Below are 12196 nucleotides of genomic sequence, written 5' to 3' on the forward strand. Positions count from 1 at the left end.
GGGAGATTACCAAAAAGGTCTTTGGAGAGCAGAACACTGTGTTGGTGTTTTGAGTTACAGGAACAGTGTCTGCTGGGAGTTGCAGTCTTGCTAGTCCTTGTAGTACACACTCTATACAAATGTGACCCTACCCAGGTGAGTAGACTTCATTTGAGACTTGCCAGACCATGGTATTTTCAGAAGTGAACACTGAGCTGGTAGTTAGATTCACAGGCACAGGGCCTTCCTGGCCTTTGCAGTCTTGTCAGGTCCTATGGTACACACACTACACAAATAGTGTTCCCCCAGGTGAGTACACTTCATATAAGATATTACCAACATGGTCTTTGGAGAAGAGAACACTGTGCTTGTATTTGGAGTTACAGAAGCGGTGCCTGCTGGGAGTTATAGTTTTGTCAGCCCCTGTAGTAGACACACTGTACATATGTGAACACCACCAGGTAAGTAGACTTCCTTTGAGACTTTCCAGACAATGGTATTTATAGCTGTGAACACTGGGCTGATGGTTGTAGTTACAGGAACACTGCTTCCTGAAATTTGCAGTCTTGTCACGCCCTGACTACACACTCTATACATGCAGATAAACCCCAGAAGGGTACACTTTAATTGGGAGTCCACATATAGGACTATTTGGAGGGGAGAACACTAGGCTGGTGAGTGGGGTAAAAGTACATTAGGGAAAAGATGAGCTGTGGGCATGCATGACATAGCATATTGATGACCATTTTAGAGTTGTGACTTACCAGAGTCCGCTTCATCAGGAATTTCTGTCAAGCCCTTAGGATGCAGGATGGCCAAGACCTTCCTCTCCCATGGAAAGAAGTGTAATGGGACAGCGGGAGGGTCACTGTCAGCATTCTTGGCCTTTAGCTGGTACCTGGAGGCCAGGGAGCTGACAATTCCCCCGAGGTCGTTCTACCTGTTCCTGGTGTCCTCCCTTCTGTGCAGGGTCGTACCTACAGCATTCACTCGATCCTCTCCTACATATCCATTTTCATACTGAGAGGAGTATGTTGGAATTGTGCTCCTAATAATTGTGGCTCTACTCTTATGATGTTATCCACCATGACTCTCAACTCGTCTTCATAGATACAGGGTATTTTAGAATGTGACATGGTGTAACAAAATAAAACGGTGGGAGCGACTTACTAAAGAGGAGAAGTCAAATAGGGTGTGAAAAGACAAAAGTGTGTGCACCGTATTTAATGTGATGGTGGAAAAAGAGGTGCCTAATCTATGTACTCTACAAGAAAAAGATTCTTGGGCTTCATTGTCTTTCAGTGTAAATGCAAAGGATTATGGTGTGTGAATGGGTATGTTTTATAGTGTTCTTTGCAGATGTGTTGAGTGTGGCAATATGTGTCAGCTGTTTTGTTTTCAAATCCATCCAAAGTGCCATTGTGTGTTACTTTGATGACCACGAACCGCTGTGGTTGGGACCGCCATTGGCTCACCATCATGGGCACCCACCACTGTGACATTGGCCTTGTAATAAGGTCAGTAGTTGGTCACTGTGCTGTTGGGGCTGGAGGTCGGACCGCCTATTTCTGTGCCTCCATGCCGCCACCGGTCTGGCTTTTCTGGTTGGTGGTCAGCAGTCCTACATGTTTGACTTGTAATGTGGTGGTTTGTAAGACCACCAACCTGGTGGTCTTTTTTGAGACCGCCACCATGGAGATCGGGCTGACTGATCAGTCTTTTTTCTGAAGCATTTTCTTTTGTCGTTGTCCTCTTCAGGCCAGCATGCGATGCAACATCATCGGCTTGGCTCATAGCAAGGTCCCAGTGAACTCCTACAATTCTCCTCAATGGGGAAAAGATATGGAGCTTTAGTGGGGCTAACCTGAAATTCAGGCTGAGTCACCGTTCAGCATCGCCAGCTTGACTCTCGTCGATGGGTCAGTCACCTTATGGAGAATTTTTTCAAACTTACCCCAAACTTTTCCAAGCTTCTGGATCTTCGCCCAGAAGTCCTTTTTGGTGTCTTGCAGTGTCCACAAACGTAGCCCAAGGTTGCAGAAGCTCTGAGTTGCTCCTTGGGAGTTGGGACTACAAGTCCTAAAATGTACCTTATCAGAGTCTCAAACGGCCACAACACACTGGTCACTTGGGCTCATCTTGCAGAATTTGATGCAGGGGACTCAGTAGCTCCTTTGTACTTGCTGCTTACAGTGACTCCACTCCTGGCTCTTCGTAAGTAAGGCAAAGTCCTTTTGTAGTGAAGACCAGAGTGTGCAGCTGGTGCAGTCTTTGTGAGTGCAGTCCTTCTGGTGCCAACCAGGGGTTCAGAAGGACAGTTCTTCTTCTTCAGTCTTTTTTTCCAGCAGGGGTCTGATTTGCTGAGCAGCTCTTCCATATTTTTCCATGGTCCTGGGTTGTCAAGCAGGGAGGCACCACTGACCAATGGGGTGCAGGGTGTACCGTCTGGGGTGACCACTTCCTATGAAGGGTGATGAAAATCAAACCCAGAAAGCACTGTTCTCCAAAAATTCAAGATAGAGAAAATCTCTCTAGGTAGGTTAGATCTGGCTGAGCCCACTCACTTATAGCTAACTTTCCCTGACACACCCATTCCAGCCCCTAAGGTAATTTAATTACACGGACTACCATCTGGCTGGGGGTGCAGAAAATAAGGGAGGTCTGTTTTCTGTCCCAACTGTCTTTCCCTCCTTTGAAAACCAGTGTGACCACTCAGCCTCCTTCCTACCCTGCCATCTGCTCCTGCAGTTCTCCTTCAACCAGATGCTTCCTTTGTCTCAGCTCAGGCCACTTCACACCCCATTCAGAGGTTTGGCTCTGCCTGCCCGAGGCTGACCAATCACGAAAGGGCACTACAGGGCTTGTTTAGGTAACTTTTAAAGAGTTCTAAAACTATTTTCTTTTAATAGGTATAATTAATCTAACATTGGCAAGTTGCTGGATTCATTCAAACTATCAATTTGATATCTTGCATGACATATTTAGCTCCTTCCTATGTCAAATGATACATTATTATTTAATAAAACCTTTCAATGTTAGCCTATGGAGCTAACACACTATAATGGGGAAACCATTTTGGCAGTTGTTCCCTCAGCAGGGCTCATAAAACATGTTTTATAATTTCCCTACTGTTGTGCTGACTGGAGAGGGAATAATAAATGTTACCCTCTGAAATTCAACATTTTCTCTACTGTTGCACAGACTGGTGAGGAAAAAGTAAATTTCCCCCCTTTGAAATTCAACAATTTCCCTACTGTTGCACACACTGGAGAGGTAATAGTAAATTTATTTTGTATTATTTATTTTGGCTAAAAGCCATAGAAGCATCCCTATAAGAATAATATGATATATTCACACAATGGTCGTTAAAAATCGAGTAGAAAAAAAGTGCCATACAATACAATAAATATCCCTGCACCACTCAAAAAGGTTAGACTAATATAAACATATATACATTGAATAAAAGCCCATTAAAACACTCAATAGAATTACACAGTTGTAGCCTTTCTGCTTAGGTCCCTTGAGTTAATCTGCATTTGACCAGGTGTTTTTGCGTATTTGCAAATCAGTCAGAGAGGTATTCTCTTGATCTTACCACCCATGCACATTGGAGATACCTCACGACTGCGAAGCCTAGCTTATCACTTGTGTCACTTGTCAATATGCGAAGAGATGCCTTATAATTTCTTATCCCAAGAGATCTACATAAAGGTAAATTTCAATCCCCTCTGAACTCCAATGCTTTCCCTACTGCTGCGTAGACTGGAGTGGGAACAGTTGTTGCTCAAATGCAGATTTAACAAAAATTATTGAAGGACAAGAGCTGTCTAGCAAAGCAGGAACAGTCTATTTAAATAAACGCAATGGCCAGGAGAGCGTAGTACAGAGTCGGGGTCTGATGACTGTCCCTTAAAGTTACAGAGTTCTGACCGTGTTTTTATATATTGTCATCAGTTGCAATAAAATGATTGAATACATTGTTTGAGAAGAAGAATCCGTGCCTAGACACAAGGCCATAAATCCTACCATCTTTGTGCAGGTGTGTCTAGACCTTGCCTGGACATAGTGGCACCTGATTTCTGGAATGGAGAGGGTGTGATCTCTACATGTAGTGTGTGTGCTGTGTTCTAATTGGCTGTGTGTCCCAATTCTCATTTGACATCTAACTTTATGGTGTTTGGGAATGCGTACCCCTCCAGTCATATGTGTTTTATTGGGGGCCAATTTCCTAGGACCTTTGTGGAGTTGCAGAAGGTCTAGGGAATCTATCCAGGATTTTCTTGTTCGTCACATTTGTTTATGGGCTATGTGTTACCCCACCTGTGGTCTGTCCATCAGTTGCTTCAGGCCTGGGTCATAGGGCCTGCTCAACCACATACTTCTGGCTTGCGGTTGACAGGGAGTTCTTGTCGGGTGAAATCAACAATAGTAAAGCAAGTTAGTTGCTATGTTGCCACACATTATGGTGTACAATGAAATTGTCTTTGTGCATATCAACACAGTAAATTTTGTTCCTCCAGAGTCCAAAACTTTCCCTGCTGTTGTACTTTGGAATGGGAATAGAAGATTTCACCCCTGCAAAATTCTATGTTTTCTCCACTGTTGCACAGACTGGAGTGGTAATAATAAATTTCACCCCTCCGAAATCAAACCCTTTTTCTACTGCTGTGTAGATTGGAGTGGGAATAGTACATTTTATCCCCTAAAGTGTAACACTTTTACTACTGTTGTATGACCTAGAGTAGGAGCAGTATATTTATCAATCTCAGTTTTAGTATTTTTTTTATTTTAAAATTTATTTTAATATTTATAGTATTTCTTGGAATGGCAGTTTTCAATATTTCATTTATTTGCTAATATTGAGTGTGTTAATTCATAACTTTATCCCAATATTTTTCTTTACTTGTTTAGTATTTTTATCTATCTATCTATCTATCTATCTATCTATCTATCTATCTATCTATCTATCTATCTATCTATCTATCTATCTATCTATCTATCTATCTATCTATCTATCTACACATAAATGTACACAGACATAAATACACACACATATATATCTGTGTATATATGTATAAATGTGTTTGTATAGATATATATATATATATATATATCACTGAAAAACAGAAGTTACGAGCAAGTTTTTGTTAGGCCATTTTGAGAGAACCAAACCATAGAAATTCACCAGTTATAGTTATCTCACGTCAATCAATCTATCATTCAATTATTTCTAGAGCGCAACTTCTCACCCATGGGGTCTCAAGGTGCTCGTGAGCGGGTGCTGCTCAGTCAAAGAGTCACGTCTTGAGGTCCATCTTGAACTGATTCAGAGAGTGACGTTACTCGTGCCTTAAGGTGACTATAACTCGTGCCCGCGCCATGCACAGTTTTCCCATCAAAAACTTTACTGCAAATATTACATTGATATTATCAATGATGTTATCAAAGATGCCATGAGTACCGTAATGTGTGGGTTAATTAGCAGTGCATGGTGAGGGCATCAGTTATAGTTATCTTAGGGAACGAGCTATAGTTACTTGAGATAACTCTAACTATAGCAGTTGAATTTCTATTGTTTGGTACATTTAAAATGACAGCCTAATTACAATGTCCCTGTAACTTTTGTTCTTTTCAGTGAATTCCTATGGTTTGTTTAATGCAAAGTACTTTTGATTGCTATGGGGGTCATTTCAACCTTACGGTCTTTTCACAAGACCGCCGAGGGACCGCCGTGCTGAAGACCGCCAGTGGTGGCGGTTTTCCGCTCGGCGTATTATGACTGGTGGCAGCCCTCCGTCCTTTTCCAGATGGAGAGCCACCAGTAGCCATACTGGCGGGCGGTGAGGAAGTGGAGGTTGCTCCACCTCCGCGGCCACGTCAACAGAACACCGCCCACCGAATCACGTTCTGTGATTCGGCATGGCGGTGTTCTGTTGACGGTGTGTTGGCGGCAAAGCAGCCCCCATGGATCCCGTCCCCCTCCCGGAAGATCAACGGACAAGGTAAGTTGATCATCCATTAGGGGAAGGGGGTGGGAGGGTGTTGTGTGATGTGTGGGTGCATGGGGGTGTGCGTGTGAGTATGTAGAGGGTGTGTGTGAGTGCGTGTATGCATGCAGGAGTGTGGTGTGAATGGAAATGTGTGCGTGTCTGTCTGTATGGATGTCTGTATGGATGTGTGTGTGTATGTCTGAATGAGGGTGTGCGTGTATGACTGTGTGTGTGTCTGTTGGCATGTTTGTTCGTGTGTGTGCGGGAATGTGTGTTGGTGGTGTCTGCATACATGTCGGGTGTGTGTCTGTGTTGTGATGTCGGGGTAGGGGTGGGGAGAGGGGTCCTGCCACCTTTGAGGGGTGGCAGGGGGGTGTTGGGGACGGACTCGGGGGAGGGGGTGGGGGGTGGTGGAGACCCCTATCAGTGCCAGGGAAGGAATTCCCTGGCACTGTTAGTGCTTACCGCCATGGATTTCATGGCGGTTCCAAACCCCATGAACTCCATGGCGGTAAGCCGGGTCATGATACCGCCCAAGTCTCCAGCCCAGCGGTCGTCTCCGCCATGGCGGTCTGATCGTAGAAGTGGCGGATGACCATGGCGGTAACCGCCATGGTCATAATTCCAAATTTTTTACCGCCAGCCTGTTGGTGGTAAAACCACCACTTCTCCGTCAACCGCCAGGGTCGTAATGACCCCCTATATGTTAATCCAACCACTGCCGGGGCCATGCCTAGCAGCCAACCCATAAGGCCACCCAACCCCCCATGAGCAGCAGGGGTTGGCTACAGGGACTGGCCTTCGGCTAGGCCCTGCATCCAACCCCTATAACCACTCAACCCTATATAGTGCAAGGTCTTCAGCAGTGCACAGCAGGGGTTTGCTGAACGGTCTGGCCTGTGGTTAGGCCGTGCAGCCAACCCATAGAACCACCCAACCCTGCGCCATCCATGGCCATTGACCATGTTTGGCACGGGTTGGACACAGGGCCCGGCAGTTATGGCCAACCCCTATATGGTCAAAGCAGTTGGCTGCAGGGCTTGGCCTAAGGCCAGTTCATGTGGCCAACACCCCTAATCACCCAGCCCCCTGCTGGGCATGGCTTTTGGTCATGTGCTACAGGAGTTGGCTACAGATCCACGTGGCCCTCCTCCCCTGGCCAATTTCAGTCCCAGGGACCCCATGCCTGGGTCCCAGCATTCCATTTTTTTTTTTGTGGAGAGGGCCATATCTCCCCTGGTCGATTGTGGCCCGGACCCCATTTCTAGGGCCTGATATTATTATAAGTATTTTTTTGTGGAAGGGGGCCTAGATTTGACCCTCAGGGCCACATCCCTCAGGGCCTGGCCTTCTAAATATCTTTGGGGGAATAGGGGCACACTGACCCCTACCCTGGCCGGTTTTGTACCCAGGAACCCATCCCTCAGGGCCCGGCACGAATTTTCTTTTTCTGTGGAAGGGGGTCATGTGGTTCCCCTCCTTGGGCCGACCTCGGTCTCGAGGACCCCATGCCACAGGGCCCAGTCTAAAGTTTTAATTTAATTTTTGTGGGAGGTGGTATCCACGGGGTCCGGCTAAGTCCCCTGCTGCGTCCCATGGCACCCAGTCACAATGTTGGGGAGTGTGGTGGGAGCCTCAAGGTCCTCCTGTGGGACCCAGCATTGATGTAATAGACAGGGAGCTGCTAAACATGCAGTTCTCTGTCTGTGGGTGCAATTGTTTCCTCTGTTTTCCTGCCTGCATCTCTGCAGGAATGAAAATTGAAGGACACCTCCACTCACTGCAAATGGAACTGTTTGACAGCTCTCATTTGTTTTGAGAGGAGTTGTGGTCTGACTTGCCAGGAACTGTCAAAGCTCTCACCAAGTTACAACAAACAGTTATGTCCCCAGGACGGGCACACTGGGACATAGCAGAAGCTGGCTCTGCAGGGTGGCAGTCCCCAGGGCCATTATTGGCTCCACAAGGGGGGGCCACGGAGCCCCACTCCACCATTTCAAATAGCCCTGAGTAGGTGATGGTGCACTCAGTGGACCGAAACAGGACCTTTATCTTATTTTAATATAGCCACGAGAAGGTGGCGGTCCCTGGGCTATGGTGTGGGCTGGGTAGCCCTCCCACATTTATTTAAACATATTCTGCCCTGAGAAGGTGGTGGTCCCTGGTGCTGCAGGGAGGGCTGGGCAAACCCCGCAATTAATGAAACATTAGCCCCAGGGAGGTGGTGATCCCTAGGGCTGTGGGGGTTCCAGATGCCCCCCCGCTTTTCATTAAACATTCAGCCCTGGGGATGTAGCTGTAGCCAGGGCTTCGGGAGGGGGTCAGGCAGCTCCCCAAATTTCATAAAACATTAGCCTCAAGGAGGTTGCTGTCCCTAAGACTGTGAAGGGGCCAGGTGCCCCCTACATTCAAAATGCAAATGCCTCATGGCCCTGGCCCACCCGAGGGCTGCATTTAAGCAATCATGGGAGCCTGTACCTTTTTTTAAAAACAATTCTGAGTCTTCTGCTGAAAATGTAAAAGATATGCTTTTTTGCTCTGAGGCTTCCCTCTGAGGCCCCAACACCAGAGCAAAGGGGTCAGGGTGTCGCTACCGTGGCTCCTTTTCTTATTTTTTCTGCCGAGTCCTCAGTTCCTTGTTGAAGTGTTGGCAGCCAATCGGATCGCAGCACAAGATTGGGAGGGTTTGGGGAGCTTTCACATCCCCATATATATACAAATGTGTTTTTTTCTTTAATTTCTCAAAAACAACTGAACAGATTTACACCAAATACACCAAATAACAAAAAGGTTGCTTTCTTGACCAAGAGTTACCTTTCTGCAAACTTTGGTGTAATTCCTTTCAGTGTTTTGGGTCCTATTCTTGTTCAAAATAGGAAAAATGCATGGAGAAAAAGTATTTCCAGACAGGCGCTGAGGTGAGTGTTGTATTTTCTTGGCAAATTTTGTGAAGTTTAAGCAAACGGCGCAAAAGTTATTAGCAAAGCAAAAATCACTTTTTCTATATGAGCTAGGTCCTAACTATAACTACCTAATGACGACCACCACTAGATCATTTATATATATATATATATATATATATATAGACACACACATTACCTAGGTCGCCACTAGTTACAACCTAGTTTCCATAGGAAACACATTTTTTGACTTGGCTGTATCTTTGGAGCGTTTCACAAATCTTCAAGAAAATTTCCACAAAAAAGTGCCCTCTAGGGTGTTGTGCATGGATAGTTTCAAGATGATCCATCAAGCAGGGGAATGGGAAAAAACAGGGTTGGAGGTGTAAAAAAAGTATGTTTCCCATGTTAATTTCCATAGAAATTATAGACGCTGCTGCAGCAGTATCTAACCACTTAGTGGAATTTCACCAAATTTGGCATAAAGGTAGCCCCTGGTCCAGAAAGTAACCTTTTTGTAATTTGGTATAAATCCATTCAGTTTTTGAGATATTTAAAGAAAAACAAATTTGTAAATCTGGGCAGAGACTAAGCAGATATCATGGTGAGATCTGATTGGCTGCAAACACTTCAACAAGGAAGTGCTGGCAGATATCTTGGGACCAATATACATTGTAGCACCGAAAGAAATGTGATGTACTGAATGGCAAGTTTTCAGGGCCACAAAAAGGAGAACATGTAAAGGGTGATAACAGAATTCAGTTACAATATAATTCATTTGTTGACAGTGCCATTCTAATTTTAGGAATCATGGTGTGTTCCAAGGTGATTTTGTCCTGCTGGGATTTCATGATTCATAATTGTAAGAAAACAGTTTTCTCATGATTTTCCCACAGAGGTTATGGAAGGTATTCCAGAAGAAGATACAATGAGAGCATATTTTCTGTAAATTTACACTGTCTTTCTCAGCTATATGAGAATGAGGTCAGACATTCTCAGTAAAACATGTACTTCCAACAGAAGCTGCCTGTTAGTTGACTCCTTTGTGTTCCACTGCAGCCCCCCACAGTGTTCTAAAGAACAACTACAGTGCTAAGGTCTTACTTATGACAAAAGTTTGGTGCACCTTAAGCCATCTTGATTGAATCAAACTGGTAAAACTTAAAACATTTAGGCCATATTTGTACTTTTTAGCACCTCATTTTCTCTGCTTTTTGATGCAAAAGCGGCACAAACTTACAAAATACAATTGTATTTTGTAAGTTTGCACTGCTTTTGCTTAAAAAAGCGGTGCAAATGTGACACTTTTTTAAGCAAAAGCAGCGCAAATGTGGCGCTAAAAAAGTATAAATATGGGCCTTAATTTAGAAAGGGAGAAAATGAGGGGTTCATTTTGTCATAGAAATTATGGTTAGTCCTGAAGAAAGAACAAGTAGGACATTTAAATTAGTTCCCCATATTTTTCTTTTCTATTTCATTAAAACCTACTGCAATGCAGACTGAAACATGCACTTTCAACAATAGCAAAAGACTGTCAGTTAACTCCCTGGTGATTAGCAGTTTATAGTGTTTTAATGAACAACTAGAGTACTCACATTTTAAATTTACTCCAAAAATGTGAAACATGTGAATGGCATCTTGATGGCAATGAAGTGGCATTCTGAAAGCATTTTCTACAGATACTGCAGTAAATTAGAAAATTAGGGAGCTTCATATCAAGTAAGGCCCTCATTACGAGTGTGTTGGTATGAGGGCCGCCACAATTGCTATGATGGTCAGACCACTGCACTCCAGGCAGTCTGACTGCAAAATTACAACCTTGGCAGGCAGCCCTGCCAAAAGACTGCCATTTCCACCGTTAACATGGTTCTTGATGTGGTGACGTTGGTCTGAGTTGTTAGAGCTCAGCGCCGCCTGGCTGATTACATTTCAGCTTTCCGTCAGCTTTTCCATGGCTGGGATCAAGGAAAGGTTGGCAGAAAGCCAGTGACTATGGCCAAAGGGGGGCTCCTGTATTGCCCATGTCATGGATAGTGCAGGGGCCTGCTCTCCCGAGCACATCAGAATGCGCACCATCTGTTTTGTAGACAGTTCGCATTCCAAGAGGACTGGAGTGCTACGATATTGGCCTAGGCTCTCTTAAGGGAGCCAAGACCAATATAGTAGCATTGTTCTCACCAGGCAGCCTGGCGGAAACAACGTACTGCAATGTTCCTGCCGGTCAGTCTGGTGGGAACATTGCAATAGGCTAAGGGGGACATCACCGCCATTGCATTGGCATCATCTTCGCAACTTTATCGGTCCGGTGGTGGGCCCGCCAAACTCATAATGAGGCCAAAAATCTCCTAAGATGGCCACACTTATTTTTTTGTTTTTTTGCAGTTTTATATAGACTTGATCCAATTTATCGGAGTTCTTTACATGAGCATCAATTACATTGCAAAAGGACACATTCATTTTGGTACATGAAATAATAACAAATAATTTAAAAGTGCTTTGACGCTATTTGAGAACTCAGAAAATATGCCCTCATTTTTGTTTTTTAGTGCACTAACCATAATTTCTATTGGAATAAAACCCTCTCATTTTTATAATTTCTGAAGGAAATGCTTGAGGTATTACAGTTTTGATTATATCAAGATGACATCAGATGGGCCACACTTTTGTAATAACTATAGAATGTTATCAATTTAGTTGTTCATTGAAATACAGTGGAGAGGAAGATGTCAGGGGCCTGGGCTCAAATAAATGAGGCATGGAGGAGGGTGCAGAGGCAACAAGTTGACCATGCTGGGCAGGCAGGAGGGGCAGTAGCAGCACAGCAGACCACGGAGGGCAGAGGGAAAGGAGGAGAGATGCTGTTGCACTATAACAAACTACTGAGGGCTGAAGGAAGAGGCAGTGAGAGTACAACCATACATGACAACAGACCCAAATCAAGCAGGAGACTCCCAATAGCTTTGAGCCCAAAAGGGCTTTATTTTATGTCTCCTGCCTAATTTCTTTTTCCCCAAATGTAATTCAAAGGGAAACATTGACTCCCCAGGTTTTTTTTTTCAAAATCTCCCTCTTACCAAGTTCAAAATGCTGGCAAGTATGGTACATTGTATCACTGAGGGCAGGAGGAATGTGGTAGGGAAATGGGCTTCAATAAAAGAAGCCAGAAGGGAGATGGGGAGGGGCACCAAACTGACCTTACAGGACAGGCATCGGGAGTTGCAGCAGCACAATACAACTCACAGGGCAAGCGGTACGGCAGTGCAGTACAAAGGACCATGGAGAGCAAGAGGGAGGGAACAGGCCATGCATATGGACAACAGAGAGAAG

Source organism: Pleurodeles waltl, chromosome 5, assembly GCF_031143425.1.
Source record: "Pleurodeles waltl isolate 20211129_DDA chromosome 5, aPleWal1.hap1.20221129, whole genome shotgun sequence".
In the NCBI taxonomy this organism is placed as follows: Eukaryota; Metazoa; Chordata; class Amphibia; order Caudata; family Salamandridae; genus Pleurodeles; species Pleurodeles waltl.